Genomic DNA, 18,732 nt, shown 5'->3' on the forward strand with positions numbered 1-18,732 from the left:
GCGACCGCTGGCAACATAAAACTGGAGCTGTTTGAAGTCAAATTTGACATCATCCATAAGGATGCATCCGTTGAATTTGGTCATCACCTGGTTTTATAGCTTTCAGGCCAGCGTTTTAGTCGTAATGTTTTGCTGACCACATCCACGTTCGAAAGTCCTGGATTCGCCTTCATGACGTTCTGACGCAGAACAAACAAACAAACGTTCCTTAAAACGTGTCAGCACTAGACCTGTGCGCCGGTCCTTTTATCGGCGGTGGCGGCGGTGTGGTGGCGTGATGCCGTTGACTTTGATCAGCGGCGGCGGCGGCTGCGTGCATCGGCGTATCACTATGGTGGCTGTCAAAATGTCACATTTCAAAGTTGAATTTAAACCAAAATATTGTATTACTGTATATGTGACTTGTTGCAGATAACTCAATGTTGAATTTGTTACCGAAAACACCATCAAAACAGTTCGGAACAGTATCGGATCTATTTTCTACGGTGGTTTTTTCGTTAATTAAAATCATCCCGGATTAAATAGCCTACTCAGAAGAGATGGTCAGATTCGGTTGGTTGGTCAGGTTCAACGGGTTCGGTTGGATACGGGTATGCAAAAAAAATAGATTTTCGGGTTTTTAAGAAAGTAATGACTTCGAGCATCAAACAAGCTTTTTGGCTAATTTCGATGGTGGTTTTGGCCATTTTCAACTCCTTTGCGATCCTCATACCCGAAAATATCTGTTTTTCATATCTTCCGGCAGAATTAATTATCTTTTTTAATCGCGTGGCAATTCAAGAAAACAAACTTTTTTTTTTTTAATTTTTGCACAAGATTTCAAGAGAAAGATATTGTAAACTATTTTCTGCCAAAACCGACCACTAAGAGCGCTGTACCGGACAAAAAGAAGCGTACCGATTATAAATTGACAGGGCTTTACTTTCCTATTTTATAACGTAGGTAGGTATTTGTCAACGCCAGCGATTGTAAACGCAAACGGAAGCTGCCGAAACTAAATGATGACGATGAGTGATGGCACCGCTTTGTGTTTGGATTTGTGGTGTACCGTCCGCTCAGTGGTGTAGGTTCGTACATGCATAGATGTTGGTGTGCCTGTTTTTTTTCAACGCTGCAGTTCAACGTTGCCCCGCCACAAACCGTTTGGCGCTGTTATCTGTCTCTATAACTTCGAAAGAGTGAAGGGGGTCTGGTTTCAGGCAATTCTGTTGTTTCGAATGCTTACAATATCTATCTTCAATATTGAATAATATTGCTAGTATATAGGGACAACGCTCCTATAGTTGCGGTACGCTAGAAGCGTTAGGTTCCTTTAGTTGTGCATGGCAACTCAATACACAACTATAGGAACCTAACGCTTCTAACGTATCACAACTATAGCAGCGTGCACCCTAACTATTTACAGCTTGAATTATATTGTTGTTCCTTGAGATAGTTCTACATATTTTATTTCGAAAGTCCTTCATGCCTATATGACAATATGGCAGAAAATCCTACGATTGCACTGTTTTCAATCATACGATGGATTTTTCATCACAGAACAAAAATTTTTAAGCATAACTTTTTCGTATGATTTTGTAACCAATTTATTTCAAACCATCATACGAATTGAACAATTACAATGTATCTTTTCAACCATTGTGGCGCAGCATTCGTTAAAAAATTCAAATAGTTTTTGTTCCAGCTCTTTGAACTTGCCCCGCCAAAAGGTGGGTTGGGCAGTGGAGGGATAACATATATTACATTGCTATTAGTGGGACGCGAGTTAATGACTTTTATAAAAGTGGGTCGCAATCAATGATAGATTATAAACTGCTGCTTTGTTTCATATACTCCTACTCTCCATTTTACTAGTTTGATCTGTTTTCCAATGGACGATTGATTGATTATTCTATTATATATCAATTGATGATTTAAAAATGACAAACATAAAGAAGAATGGTAGATTATTCTTTGTTGGTATTGTAAGCAAATATCATTACAAAAAATGTTCATCGTTCATGCTGAAATATGTAAAATCAATACGAATTAATTTTTCCCTATTTTCACCATTGACTGTTGTCACACATAAGCGCGTCTGTTGGTTCGGTGCCGTGAAATCGTCAAGCTGGGGACGAATACCGAAACGGACTTGAACGGGCACTAGATGTTCCGTTTCTTCACGGATATACGGACGGTAACAAGGAATACAGTTTCTCTTTATCAGTTTATTTGTACACGGAACACTTATCTATGGTCCACTGGTACGTTTGATAGTCATATTTTAGGATGATTAACACACCGATTACTATGGATAATGGCTTATTTATATGGGGACATTAGACTGATGCAAAATTTTGAAATTTTTGCTCCACAGTGCTCAAATGGTTCTAAATTGGGCCCTGATTAGCCTCCCAAAATTTGAACTCATTTAGTGAGAAACTGACTTGGCACAAACCATTTGAAGTTTATATGGGAACTACTATGGAGAAACCATAATTTCAGTTCAAATCTATCTCAAAATTCACCAGTTCACTCTAATTTAGAACATGATAGCTGAGCTTGTTGAAAATTTTCCCAGCTACTACTTTGTTCAAGACCACAAATTTAAGGAAATAAAATTATTAATGATTCAAGCCACTGATGTCTTATGATCAGCAGGCAACATTGGTGTTTATGGCGCGTAGAATAGAGGACACAAATCATGGCTACTATGTCAAACTGCAGAATACAGTGTTACCCACAATACAGTTGCTTAATCTTGCCATAAGATTATCAATCTCTTGAACAATTAATAACTATTTAATTTGACGTTTGGCTGAAAAATGATTTTGTGCAAAGTTGTAGCTGATAAAAATTCCCATAAGAATAGCAATAGAATTTGCTAACAGTACAATATGTAAAAAGGCTAGAAGATAATGCACAAAAAGTTTTGTTTTCCCATAGTAATTTCCATATAAACTTCAAATGGTTTGTGCCAAGTCAGTTTCTCACTAAATGAGTTTAAACTTTCGGAGGCTAATCAGAACCCCGTGTGAAACCGTTTGAGCACTGTGGAGCGAAAATTTCAAATTTTGCATCAGTCTCCCGGTACGGCCGTATTTTTGGTGGGAGAGGCGATTTGGAGCCAAAGAGAAAAATACAAATGGCCCTTATGTGTATTCTATGACTATTTGTTCGGCAGATTGTAGCAGCTTGATTTATGTTGTCGAACAGTAAAGCTTCCCTAGGGCGATATGTAATGTTTTAACATTTGCGTAAATAGACAAAATACATCAATTTTTGATGCTACATAATATGGCCAGATGGACTTCAAAAGGAAACTAATGAATATCGCTGATGAATCAATGTCCGTGTCAATATTTGCCAATTACCGGCGTCCATAGAAGATTTGTTTTGTTATTTGAACTTATTTATCATGATGCTGTTGTATCTGACTATGTAAATTTATTACTCTTGTTGTGCGCTATGGGAAGCGGCCTGCATGTGGAGGTGTATTTTATAGAGTATTCAACTTCGCCATAACACAAATCTAAGGGTATGCATAAACTTCAAGAGCGTTTTCTTCCAATAATAATATTGTTTAATACTTATCAGAAAATAAGATTCATTTTGTTCCATACATTTGGATTTTTCCAATAAGGATTGTGTGCGTGATTTACATTTTCAAATACATTTGCAAGAGAAATCATTCTCATTCAAAACGTCCGATACATTGTACAATGTACAATGTATTCCAGGCGTCTAAACATGTGTAAGGATGTCAGTCTTCTAGTTGAGGTGCAACATAGCATTAATAGCAGCACACTTGCAACAAGTTGTTCAATGTTCAGCTACAATTCAATCTATTTCAATTAGTGTTCAAACAGAGCGTCTGACCTTTTGATTACATTGTATGTGAATAGATTCTTGTGATAAACGTTAGTTTGCCCTATCGAGTAGCTCCAATAATAACTCAAGGTTTTACATTTCGGATCTTTGTGACAAGCGGTAGCTTCGATTGTTGAAATCTATAAATCGATTGAATACTCAATTAGCAGTGTTCATATCAAAAGAACAGTGCATTAAAACGCACCAACAACAGTCAATTTGCTTCGTATACAGCGTAAATATCCCGTCCATAAATCCAGATAGCAAGAGACGAGCCAAGCGTCCATTATCGGTTCGATTTCCCTCCGATGAACTGCACACTGACTCCGGTGCAGTTCGTTCGTATGTATTGCACAACAACTTTGACTGCAGCATTTTCTGGATTTCCACTTCAGATTTTCCCCGTAATCCTCCTGCGGAAAGTATGCCCGGCATCGCTTAATGAACAATGGGAAAATCCCTATAGAATAGAGCTCATCTGCTCCACTCGAGCGACGAACGAGATCAGTTCAAGTGTAAGATTGAGAAGCTTTTATTTTAAAATTCTTTACCATCGCTTCGGAAAAGTTCCAGCTCTCTAGCTGTACTACCCTTATTTAAAACTTGACTGAAGATTTCTTTATTTCTCATTCTTTCCTTATCTGAACAACCAGCATTGGATGGCTGGGCGGCAAACAGGAGGTTTGGAAGAAAGTTTCTTGCCTTGTTTCCTAATTTTGAATGAAGTGCCCGCTTCTCGACCACCAGCCTTCTCAACGACGCAGCGGAGGAAAGGTATTCGAAAATCGCTCTCTGACAATGATGCTTTGAAGAATGGAACTGAAAAGAGCTCCCCTACTACCGACTACCGGGTCCGTGTGGGTGTGTAAGGCCGCAGAGTAGAGCATCTTTCTATTATATGGGTCAGCGGGGGTGAATTGCAGATAGCCGTTCTTAGTCAGCAGGACTACTGCTGAGAAAATTTGCCACCAAGCTGGGAGTACTGCTTTGAAGAGGCTTGAAGCAGTATTAAAAGATTTGAAAGTGGATTGCTGATCGTTATTTTTCTGAAGTAATTTCGGAGCATGCTCAGCAAATGAATGTTGAATATGTTTGAGAGTCCATTTGGGTTGTAATGTGAAAAGATTGCATTATTTGGCATGCTATTCTTCTTCTTCTTATTCGTTGATTTTTCGTCCCATCTTAAACTAGTGCTTTTAGCACGTTCTTTGAGATCTTTTGATGATTGTGAGGCAAGCAAAATCATTCCCCCATAATTTACAGCGAAGTCGAGAAGTTTTTAAGTGTTAACCAAAAAAACTGCTTGATCGGATCAAAATCCAACCCCATCTCTGTCAAAGCTATTGGCAATGAACTTCTTAAATATCTAAATAATTCAAATGAACCTAAATGTGATACCGCTTTAAATACCACTGTATGCATCTCCATGATTTTTGGACTGTTCATTATTTTCATACACCGGAAGAATACATACGCCATAATATGATAAACTTAGGAAAAGTGTGCAATAAACAAACTAGAAAAGCTACGGTATCTACAACAGGCGCGATGCGTAGCACACCTAAGAAAGCTTTAGATGCGATAGATTAGATGCTGAAAAGAGCGCACTAAGACTTAAGCTAACTAAAACCTTGTTTGAAGGGAACATTAAGGGACACCTACATACATATATTAAAACAAATACGAATCAATCCATTAGTTACAGTCAGTAATGATTGGATGGAGACAAAATTCAATTTTAGTCGACTGTTCAATGTGGTACAACCAGACCGCTCTCTGGAGTGCGGGAGGACCAAAAATCTACCCAAGATCAGTTGTACTCTTTACTGATGGATCAAAACAAAATGATAAAGTGGAAGCTAGTGTGATAGGTCCTGGTGTTAATATTTCAGTTTCTATGGGTGGATGGCCAACCGTTTTTCAGGCTGAAATTCAAGCCATACTAGAATGCACTATTATAAAATAATATAAACATGCAAATCTATGCATCTTTTCTGATAGCCAAGCAGCTTTGAATGCTTTAAAATCATTTACATGTACTTCCAAGTTAGTATGGGAATGCATTCAGTTACTTCAACAGTTGTCTAATAACAATACAGTAAATCTCTACTAGGTGCCAGGACACTGTGTAGTAGAAGGTATTGAAAAGGCTGATGGAATAGCCTGGCAAGGATCATCTAAACAATTTCTAGGACCTGAACCATTCTGTGGGGTCTCTCCAAGCTCCATCAAGATGGAATTAAGGAACTGGAAAAAGATGATGATAGATTGTAATTGGAATAATAATATCACAGCCCGACAATCAAGAAAGTTTGTGATGCCAAATGCATCAAACACACAAAAACACCTTAGCCTCTCAAAGAAAGACCTATGTACTTACATAGGACTAATTACAAGGCACTGTCCAGCCAAATATCATCTAAGACTAATTAAAAAAAGTTGATGATGATATTTGTCGGTTTTGAAACGAGGAAACAGAAACCTCCGAACATTTATTGTGCAACTTTGCAGCACTTCTTAACAGAAAGGTAAAGTTCTTTGATAAGGGACTACTACAGCCCTTTGAAATATGGTGTTCATCTCCTAGTAAGGTAGTGCGTTTCATACGACACATAATTCCTTGGGGCCTCCCTTAGCTCAGTCGGTAAAGGCGCAGCTACAAAGCAAGACCATGCTGGAGGTGGCTGGGTTCAATTCCCGGTCCAGTCTAGGAATTTTTCAGGTTGGAAACTTCTCGACTCCCTGGGCATAGAGTATGATTGTACTTGCCACACAATTATACTAATGCAAAAATGGTAGCAGGCATCGAAAGCTCTCAATTAATAACTGTGGAAGTGCATCTAGAACACTAAGTTGAGAACACGCAATAAGCTAATATGCGATATGCAATAAGCTTGAAATGCGAAGAAGAAGAAGAAGAATAATTCCTTGCTGGGAATATACCTAAAGTTAGGCGTTGATGGTTAGTTCTAATAGTAGTTTTTCACCCTAATAAGGTTAACAAAAAAAAAAAAAGCGGGGCATATACTACAATAGATCAAATAAATGGTCGCAGTGGTAATGTACACAACAGGAAAAAAATGATAAACTTACGCATCCCATTATCACAATAGATCTAAAAAATGGTCGCAGTGATGCACATACCCAACACGGAATAAATAGTACCCATTCCATAGACTAGTTCACCGCGATTTTCTTTGTTGTTAATGCTCTAAATCAAGGTTTAGACTTTGGACGATGCTTGTAAAACATGTTAGAGTTTTTATGAATCTTCTTCTGGGTCACTGGGACTATAAGGCGGTTCTCAACTTGGTGTTCTTTGATCACTTCGACAGTTGCTAATTGAGAGACTTCTAGGTCTGTACCATGTTTGCATTAGTATTATGCCTTTACTGACTGAGCTAAAGGAGACTGCTCGAAGTTTTTCTTAGTAATATAAGAAATATTTTTATGTACCGGGAAATTTCTAAGAAAATAGTGTTTAATTTGAAAAAATGTTAGTTTTGGGTTGAGTTGTCACTACTTCATGACTACTTTATATTGGTGATAATTGTTTTTCCTTAATTTGTTTTCCGTCGATCTTGTTTTCCATACAATGCAGCTGATGCCAGGGAGGTAGCTCTCATACCTAAAAACACTTTATACAAAGACTTGCGGATGTAAAAACAGTAGAACTAGCAACCAGCGAAAATAACAACAAAAGCTACTTAAAAACTGGCCTCACTGTAAATCATGCAAACTTCGCATGAACGCTTGATAATGTTTGTTTTGATATCGTAGAAAAAAATGTTCGCTCAACGTCATCAGGCAACCGTTTTTTTTTTAATCGAAAAAATCATCCAACGCGTTGTAAATCAGTGGAAATAACTCCCGAAGTGGAATGCGTTTCGTGGCGTTTTTTCGTTTTCCTCGCAGCGAATCAGAGCGCAAAAAGTGGCTATCGTTTTGTGAGCTTCCGGAGGATTTAAAATTTTTGGGAAGCCATCGTTTGTGCAGTGTTAGTATCTAGACAAAATAGTGAAAAGAGTTATTATCTCATTAAATTATACAATTTTAGTTGCATTTTGCCGAATGTGAGCTGTACATGGATTCCAGCGGTAAGTTGCGAAAAATCAAAAGTGCTGTTCCTGTTTACAAGACGGTAGCCCAACTGAGTCAGCGAAAACGTAAAAAGAACGATTTCAGCGATGGCGGTGATGAATCCGTTACGATGTTGTTGTCCACAGAGAAAAAACCCAAAAAATCGGACGAATACGAGGGTGAAAATGATGCTGGCAATTTTTATGGTATGAATCATTTGATTGTTGATTGCTACAAGAAATGTTTTCTTACACATTATTCTCAAACAGGAATCATTGAAGATGTATCAATTATCATTGAAGATATATCGGATGAAGCGGACAAGATGCGATCGAGCAAGGAGCGTCTAGAAAATCTGGATATAGAACTCCTTTATGAACCTTCAGAAGAGCTGACCGTGGATTCTAGCTTACATCAGACCAGCCTTGTGTCAATGGCTGATAATCATTAACGGATGCTCTTGGATAAGGCATGTCAAGATTATGTGGATGTCGAATACCTGGAAGAATCCAGCGTTATCTCGATGCCTGAACATGAAGGAACATCTCGCTGCTCCAACTGTGAAAAGTGTCGAAGGTAGGTTTGTCTTAGATGTGCGTATTTTTTTTACTTATTTATGTTTCATTTCAGTAAAATGCGCCGATGTTTGTCTTAGAACGAGAAACTAAAAAGAAAAATACATGAGCTGAAAAATTCACGAGATGGTTCCATTGATGTAGACACCGTTCAGAAGATTGTCGGGCAAGATCAGTTCGCTTTAATGACCGCTAAAGTACAGAGGATTGGTAAATGGTCAAATGAAAGTATACTCGAAGGCCTTCGTACGAGATTCTCATGCGGAAGAACTGCTTACGAAGAAGAAAGGAAGAAACGCCGTTTGCCGAGTAGCCGTACATTGAGTGAGAGATTACAAGGGCTAAAATTTGGAGCAGGATGCCTTCATGAAGTATTCGAGTTTATGGAGTACAAGGTTAAAGACATGAATAATCTGGATATGGATTGCGCAATTGTATTCGATGAAATGGCAATCCAAAAAGGAGTGAACTATTGTTCAAATTTCAAGCAGTTTGTGGGAAATATTACTCTTCCTAATCACTGCGGAATAGCTACTCATGTCATGGTATTCATGCTGGTAGGCATTAGAGCTCGCTGGAAACAGGTGATCGCATATCATTTCACTGGTGACACAGTCGACCATGGCTGCCTAAAGTCAATCGTAGTTGATCTAATTCAAAAAGCTGAAAATATCGGCCTTCGTGTGCATGCCTTCATTAGTGACTGTGGCAGTAAGTAAAATTATGTCATTGTGGATTAAATATTATAGCGCTAATTATCTGCTGATTTCAGGCAACAATAAAAGATTGTGGAACGACCTTGGTGTTCAGCATACTCAAGCAACAGTTCTTAAGAACGGTCCTATAAAGCATCCGGCGTGTTCCCAGCGGAAGTTTGAAGTAATTCCTGACTCCGTTCACGTTTGCAAGAGCATGGTTCAAGGTTGGATTTCTAATGAAACCATTGAGCTACCTAATTGGGCAGTGGAAGCACAAGAGCTCGTGACACCCACAGCAGACATTAAACATCTTCGAGACCTTGTTTTGTATGAACAAGGGTGTGATTTGAAAATGGCATCTGGCCTGAAGTTGGAAGATGTCAATTTCACGAAAAGAGCATCGAGCTTCGATAAGATGAAGGTTCTGAATTCGACAAAATACGTTAAACACACGGTGGCAGCTGCTTTGAAAGCATATAGCGTACAGAGTGGTAGGAAGGATATCCTAACCACAGCGTATCTAATCGAGGCTGCAAGCACCTGGTTTACGTATATGACATCCAGGAACGTTATTACAGCATTGAATCTAGGTAATGTGGAGGCGTATAATCGGGCGATTAATTCATTGCACACATTCAAAACGCTGATTTACGATTGCAAAGTAGGAGTTAAAAGACTGTGGAAGCCATGGAAGTCCGCGGTTGTCTTGGCAACGGATACCATTCTTCGTCTTCAAGATTTTGTCCTAAGAGAGGTGGGTTTCGATAACTTTCTTCCCGGACGACTGACACAAGGCTGTATGGAGAACATTTTCTCACAGTTACGGCGTCGGCAATTACGACCTACTGCTCTTCAAATTAAGGATAATTTGAAGCTCCTTACTGTATCCCAATACATGACGAATGTGAAAAATTCATCTTACGACTGGGACTCATGTGAATGGCTGACTCGCTTTCCAGAGCGTTTGGAGGACTTAGCAAAGAAACGAAAATTGGAATCGGAAGTAGAACCATTATTACAAAATGTAAAGCTCGATAGCGTCACAAAAGATCAGCAGCCAGAGTCTATCTACGATGTCGATGGATTGATAGATGAGTGTGAAAATCTGGTAACTCGTGTATCTGAAGAAAACGTGGTGTACTATTTGGCTGGGATGGTTATGCGTCAGCTGTCTGAGAGAGCGAGTGTATGCAGTGCATGCATCGAGAGTTGTATGATCAAAAATACGGTTTCAGATCAGTTTGCTGTGTTTACCCAGTTCAAGGATTATACAGGCAACGCTTTAAATTACGTCAACGTTGAAACGTATAACTTGTTTTTGGAGCTGGAAGATATATTTAAACGTAATATTTCAGTATTCCGATTGCTGAATGAGAATCTAGAGTTGAAATATTATAACCTGATGATGAAAGTAGTATCAGCACCACACTTGCCAGAATGTCACAAGATGAAAGAAAAAATCATCAGACGATATATTCAATTCCGCTTACGAGTAAGCCGGCAAATTTTTCCTCGAGACAAACGACATGACAGCAAATCTATGGCCATATGAATGACAATATTTAAAATATACACAATTGATTGAAGTTTCACTAGATTTTAACGCTTAATGAAAGAAAGATTGAATTAAAATCGGCATGGAACAACAAAAACATGTTTGCAGCATTTTTCTTTATTTTCCATTTTAAGTTACCTATTCGAAAATGTTAAATCTGGATAACAATGCTTCCCCCTTACCGAACCATCGAATCTTACGGCTGCACTTTTTGACAGCTCGTTTGGCTGCATAAAACAAATCTTCGCAAGTCTTTGTATAAAGTGTTTTTACTCATACCTGGACCCTACCTATCGACCCATCAACTCATAACCCGGCAACCAACGGCTTTACTTCCTCAGAAAATCTCGGTGGCGCCGGCTGAAATTGAACCCAAGCCTTTTGGGATGAGAGCCAATCCAATTACCACTACACCTCCGACGCTGCTATATTGTTGAAAATTTTATTATGAATATTATTATTATTTCTTTTAAATGAAAAAAGTAACCAAGGGCCGAAAATCTGCGTGACCCGACACGTGGAATAGGTCAACTATTAAATTGTTAACAAATCTTACATCCCCCGGCTGAGTGTATAACTTTCCAGTTCATCCGTAGCTTGAGGCACATTTGATATTTTGACTTAGGACTACGTCTTTCGGGAAGGGTGCCAATTCAGGGAAGTGCAACGAAAATTAGTCAGACTTTAAATGCTAATAACTTGGCCAATAATCAATGGATTTTGATGATTTTTTATGTCGATATAAAATTTGTGTGGTATGTCACATATTATAAATGTTAAATATATAAATAGTTAACAATGAAGAAATGTTGAAATATTCTAATTTCCCATACATTTTTTTCGACTGCAAGGTGCTGACTAGAGTGATGCAAAATTTGAAATTTTCGCTCCACAATACTTAAACGATTCCAAATTGGATCCTGACTAACCTCTCAAAATTTGAACCCATTTGGTGAGAAACTGAGATGGCACAAACCATTTAAAGTTTGTATGGGAATTACTATGGTAAAACCAAGATTTTTGTTCATGTCTATCTAATAAATTACCATATCGGTCTGCTTCAAAAGCTTTCATATGTACTTGTAGGAAAGCTACAAGTAGCTACAACTTTGCTGAAGACCACTTTTTGATTAAATGCAAGGATCGAAAGTTATCAATGGTTCAATGCGCTGATGTCTTATAATCATGCTCAATCAACTGCTCAGCAGGCAACATTGGAGTTTCTGGGGCGTTGAATAGGACACAAAAATCACGGCTACTATGTCGCACTGCAAAATACAGTGTTGCCTACAGAGCAGCTGCTTTATCATGTCATAAGTTTACCAATATCTTAAATAATTAATAACTTTTTCCTGTCTCGTTTTACATAGAAACGATCTTCAGCAAAGTTGTAGCTGAGAAAATTTTCTATAAGAATGGCTATCGAACTGTTTCGCAGCTCAATATGGAAAAAGACTAGAAGGCAATGAACAAAAAGTTGAGATTTCCCATATTAATTTACATGTAAACTTCAAATGGCTTGTGCGAAGCCTGTTTCTAACCAAATGAGTTGTAACTTTGGGAGGCTAATCAGGACCCGATTTGAAACCATTTAAGCACTGTGGAGCGAAAAAGTCAAATTTTGCATCAGTCTAGTGCTCACCCCTAACACAGCCATCAGAAAGATGATCCCTAACGTCACAAGCCGAAGCCATTCAATCATTCCGTGTTGCACGTTGGACGGTTCGACCTTGGACTTTTTCACTGCAGCGTGGACATCGTAGCATTCGTAGCAGATCAATACATACACCTCACACCAATGAAAAACAACCAGACGCAGATGCAAATTGGTTCAGGCAAATGGAATAGCTGCACTTGGCGTCGTGATATCCACCACCATGGTCCGCGGGTTATCTTCGATAAACACGTACCTTGAATTCCGTCGAACATCTAGCTCATCGGAGTAACTGCGATCCTTCGATATCAGAAGAATTTGAAAATTGCAATCAGTAGGAATTGTTCATTTATCAGTCACCCATAAAAATGTAGTGAAAACAAACGGCCTTTACAAAGAGCTCTAGTTTATTGTAAATAAAACTGAACCGTCCTCAAAAGTGCACAGCTTGCGTACTAGTTTGGATGCGTTTGGAAAGCAAGGAATAAGCTTCGTGCACCAAATATACCGATGAACGATTTTGACTGAATTTACACCTACCAGAACGTGCTCCGGCCGGAATCCGATTTGTTTCCGTGTGAGCGCACGTCTGGTGTCCTCAAAAGCGCAATTTTACAGCTCACCTCGCTGCGAGTTACCATGTCATCACACCCAACGGTTCTTCGGGGGAATTTTTGTTGTTGTGATATTTGGGGTTTTTTTGGGCACTGTTTTATCCCACAACATTCATGGCGTCTTTTTGGACTATAATAGGGTGCAAATCATGAAGTAGTGTCATGTTTTGAATGCTTATAAAATTGGTCATCATAAATTAAATTTTAATTACACCATTTTATTCAGGTTGAATGTAAGATTAGTTTGGTGTAACATGGTAGTTGGTTATTAATGGATAATTATTGAAAATTGATCAAAGTGTTTAGCCGTAATCAACCAATCACGTGCTCGCTCGCTATGATTATCGAGAGAACAGAGAGACGAGCTGGTACCACTCAATACTCAATAACATTTTGTGTTATTTTGTGTTTTTTTTCTGCTCATTCACCTACATCAGCAAAATACAAAAAAATGAGGGGCATAGAATGCTAATCTAAATGCTTAAGTAAGGGAAACGTAGAAAGTTTGACTGCACGTCGGAGAATAATAAGATCTGCTTGAACGACACAGTGGGGGAATGGTCGAAAGAGGTAGTCTACCTCGGCTTAAGATTCAATTTACGTTGATGAATTTTCGAAAAATTCAAATGCAGTTTTTTTCGAAGCATCATTTCAGATTGCAAAAAGTTCGCATCATTCTATTCTTTTTGCTATTTTACACAAAATGACGCGAGCTTTTTGCAATCTGAAATAATGTGTCGAAAAAAACTGCATTTGATTTTTTTTTTGCAAATGCATCAAAGTAAATTGAACCTTAACACTAGACAGCAAGCTGATTTTCAGGGAGCACCAAACCAAGTGTAACATTCTGATAAGATCCCTGTATCCACTCATGAACAGGACGGCTACCCTGTCACTTAAAAATAAGCTTGCTGTTTACAAAAAATAATCCTTCCCGTAATCGACTATGGTATTCCAATCCGGGAGAGTTGTGCCAAATGCCATCACCTCAAACTCCAAAGGATCCCAAACAAGATCCTTAGGATGATCCTCAACAGTCCCCCGCGAACTAGAAATTGTGAGATCTACCTCCTGGCTGGAATTCAGGCATTAGAAGAACGGAGAGTTTTTTTTCCTGGAATGGTTCAGAGACACCTGTCTCAGATCAACTCATCAGATCATAAGTGATCTAGCACGTTAGGCTAAGTGATACTCGTAGATAGGTAGGTTTTCACTTTTTTTTTAATTCAAACATTTGGGGGTACTCTGTAGACTAGTTGAAAAACGTGAATTAGAATAACAAATGAAACAAAGGTGAAGAGCCTGATAGACTAATCAATTAAAATGTCGATAACGAAACTAACTCAGAGTGATTAACTTTTACTCATTTATTCACGTGTGTTGGTGAATGTCGTAGTCCTTCGTCAACAATGCGGTCGTGTCTTGTACACCACTCTCCAACTTTTTATTTCAGATTACAGCACATTTTCCACATGAGAAAACATGTTTCCGATCTGTTTTGAAAAATTAGCCAAACTGGGGGGCTTCAAATTGCCATTCACAGATCTCGAATAGACCTAACGGTTTGAGTGTTATACCTACAACCAATTGACGCCATTGGGTGAGGGGGATGGGAGATTTGGTCCCATTTTTACATACCATACGCACCACCATAGGCACGATTGGACTAATTCCCATCCAGTCGATAATATATTCTAGGAATTGGCATCATTCTAAAAAAATCACGATTCTCCAGAATCACACCAAAGTTTGTTTAGACACCTGCAAGGACCAACTTGACAAAATACTTATGAATATTTGATCGCTTTTCTCACCCACTCATCACCGGGAATGACAACTTGATCGGTGGCACGGTGCCGGGGGCGTATTTGCTTCTAAGAATCAATATCTATTCATGAGCGGAACCAATTTTCCTCGAAACATGGGCTGGATTATGGTAATTCGACCACACCTACAAGAAGACACCGACTGACTGTCACTGATCGGGGTGCGTTCAAAGGGCTTCATTACGCAGGCCAGCAACATAATATGAATAGATTTGGTAAATCTATTATACATTTTCCGCTTCGGTTCAAACTTGGCGCGCATACCTGCCCAATTCCTAGGAATTTGTGTTTGGCGCTCCTGTTCACTCGTGGCTTACCTACTTCATAAACGGGAATGGAGTGCCTATTTTGAACCTCCCACTCGTTTTTGTCCTTTTGCCTCCCAAAATCGACAACGAACTGCCCTGCTGCACCACCGGAGTGGAAAGCGTAATTGATTCGGATTAGGGAAAATATTTGCGGATATATTTTTCTCTCCCCCGTTCGGCTCGGTTGGCTCGGTCTTTTCTCGTCATCTGTCGTCGGTCTCCCCCATAGTGGCACAGCATTTTTCCCTTTTCTGCTCTCACCGAGTCGGCGAAGAAAAGAACCCATCGTCCGTCCATTTCTTACGGGATAAAAAGAGTGCCTCTGCCTCCTCTCACGTTTCTTCGCAGCACGCTGCCCGCTGTGCTGCTCGGCTTCAAGTGGTCGTCAAGGGGTGTTTACCGGGTATTAGCATCTATTTTATTGGAAATAAATTTTCCCACTTTAATCTTCGGCATGGGACACGTTCTTTCTTTGCCGGAGAAGAAAAGGTAGCTAAGTTGCAAATCTGCGCACAAAGTCATCGGTGTGACGTACACAAAGGTTGTCCTCCTTCTTGGTGGCCGTGCCGAAATTTGGGACCATCGCATTGACGATGACGGGCAGGGCAAATTGGTTGCTAAATTGGCATCTCAGGGACACTGTCAATCATAGATGTCGGCTTTTCGTTGCATTGCGGTCTGTCGGTTGGGCTGGGGCAGCATTTACTTTACCGATTGTGGGAAAATAAATGGAGCGAAGCCGATTGTAGTTAAACAGAGTTTGTGAGCGTGTGGGAATAAACAAGACGAGGTTTTCTAAATGGCTGAGAAATGCTTTGCGATTTGTAAAAAAAAAAACATTGACATTTATGAGATGTGAATTACAGGGTCCAAAGATTTAAACAGGACTTTATTCTTGGTATGTTTATCACTAATAGTTTTGCATAAATTATCTTGTTACACACGAAGTTCCAAAAATATCTTTCGAACGAAAACATCGCAAACGGCGCCGGTGGTGTAGTGATAAGCGTGATTACCTCTCACCCCAGCAGGCCTGGGTTCAATCCCAGTCGGCGCCACCAGGATGTTCTAAGGCATAACATTTCTGATCACGCCTTCCTTCGGATGGGAAGTAAAGCCGTTGGTCCCCGGTTCATGAGTTGATGGGTCGATAGGTAGGGTCCAGGTGTGGGAGCTGCCTTCCTGGCACGTCGGTAGCATTGGTGCTCAGCACGGAAAACAAGATCGACGGAAAAAACAAACCAAAAGAAAAAAAAAAGAAAACATCGCGGAGTTGTAATGGTCTGTTTATTCACTGCCAAAGCAGATTATCCATTATTCCGGAACCCCTCGAGCTCATTAAACCGTTGGCGTCACGCACAACCCTTTTCTATTCTCCTCTATTTCCGACCTGATCGATTGCTAGTTTTATAAGCTGTGAAACATCATTCCGTCTTGGATTGACCATCCATCATCGAATCGATCAACTTGGGCACACGAAATGGCACTGTTCTCTGGGCTCTCACGCCAAAAACCCATTCCACCCTTTGCAGGACCGTTAGCTCCAGCTGAAATGATACAAAGACACGATATTTCCGGCCGCTCACGCTCGCAACGTGTACATTTTATTGACCATTCGACGTCAGGGATAACACGGTTGCCGACGACCCGCCGCTTGCTGGCTCTGGTGGGAAGGCTTATGAAAGTAATGAACAGGTGAAATTTATCGTTTTAGTATGGAATCGTAAAAAGTAACATTAGCACATTGCCATTACGATCGTGTGCCAGTTGCGTTCGAAGCGCGAAGCCACTCTGCATGGGATGAAAAATATAGGTTAAATTGGTTAAAACATTAACAACACGCAAAAGGCACGGTGTTTTATTCCGTCTTAGCTGTATTTGTTTATTGGAAAAGAACTCCCATATTCGGTTCTTTTTACGATCGAACCTTGATTCGAAGGATATTTTCGTTACCTGCATGGGCTGAAAGGAAAGATCCAAAGACATCATTACATCCACCTCGCTTCTAAATTCAATTGAGAACTTTCGTGTTCCTTAATTAGTGAAGAACAACGCTTCCCACATTCGACTCGATAGAATTCCAATTATCTTAATGTGCGTATTCCACCTGCCTAGGAGTATCTGGGGCTTGTTTCAGAAGAAGTGCTCTACATCTGCAGCCCCCTGGATGCTGCTTCGCTTAGAGCTCCAAAGTTGTCTTCTCTAACATCATGCCTCCACCGTTGCGTTGTGTTGTTTCCGATGGAGGTGGTATAGAATGGCAGTTTGTGCGCTGATAGCGCGCGCTAATAGCTTTTAATTAAATAATGCTTTTAGTGGGTCACCGTTACCACCTGTTGTAAGTGATAGTGCCTAATAATCATTAAGGCACACGATAGCATCGTTCGCTCGGTGTGTCGTCATCATTATCTTGCACACCATCTCTCGAGTAGGAAGCAATATAATGGACAAAAGTCGGGCTTGGTGTGTGGGAGCTGATATGGAAAGTTTTGCTCAAAGGGTTTATGACGGTGAGTCTGGAAAGGATGTGACGTTCTCTGCGTGTGGCATGGTTGCTTATATATATTGAAGATGACGTGGACAATTTCCTTCTCAATTCTTCGATGATACGATAACAGATTTTTTCAAAATGTCCTCCGCAGCCGGCCTAATTTTGATATGTGTCCCAACAAAGATACGTACTGCGAACGTACATAAACTGACGTTCAATTTATGCAGGATTTTTTCTCTGTTTTTCATAATCACGGGATCCAACCAGTATGCAACATAGGTCGTATTGGACGACCAGATCTGTCAGGTTTTTGACCAACCGTCACTCGAGGTAACCCGTTTTAGCCATCTTGACTGCCGTATCGACAAGACTCTCTCTGCCGGAGCTGCTGAGATTTTTGCTGTGAAATCAGATCAAATCTCCGCGTACATCGTACGGGTTAGGCAAAAGGTGTGCGTTTGACTTTGTACCATCGCATTAATGGTCCTTCGCTCATTTTCAACTTCTATTCAATTTTCATACTGCCGTATTCTAGCGGAACTATCTACCTACCCTCTCCTAAAGACCATTCTCTTGCTAATAAATTATCACACTAAAGCTTCATGTTAGATAGCATTTCCAACCAACTCTGTGAAACGGACTGAGTTTTCCTCGATTTAAATAGATTAACGGTTCAGAAAATACTTTCAGATTTTTTTTCGAACGATCCTCGAACCCAGTAAAGTCTTGATTGAATCGTTGTTTTACCAGTTTTATGCCGATTAGTCAATCCAAGCAACGATTGGGAAAACGTCAACACACAACAGTGATGCCGTTTTATATTATATTGTTTGTGTCGTACTTGTCAAAGTGCGACCTATCGTGCTGTGTTCCGTGTGCTTCGGACCCCTTACAATGGAACAAACCGTTTCAACATTATTTATATTTTAACTCATTAGTACTATTTTTACACAGCCCCTGTTGGAAAAGTAGTCGTGACACAATATGAAGAATTGATAACAAAAAATGGCATCTTTACTAAAAAAAAACAATTGTGCAAAATTTCAGCCAACATTTTTTTTAATCATCGATTTGAATGGCAT

This window comes from Ochlerotatus camptorhynchus, unplaced genomic scaffold (assembly GCF_037179485.1).
Source record: "Ochlerotatus camptorhynchus isolate MF236.1 unplaced genomic scaffold, CSIRO-AGI_Acam_v1.1 ptg000120l, whole genome shotgun sequence".
Taxonomy (NCBI): Eukaryota; Metazoa; Arthropoda; class Insecta; order Diptera; family Culicidae; genus Ochlerotatus; species Ochlerotatus camptorhynchus.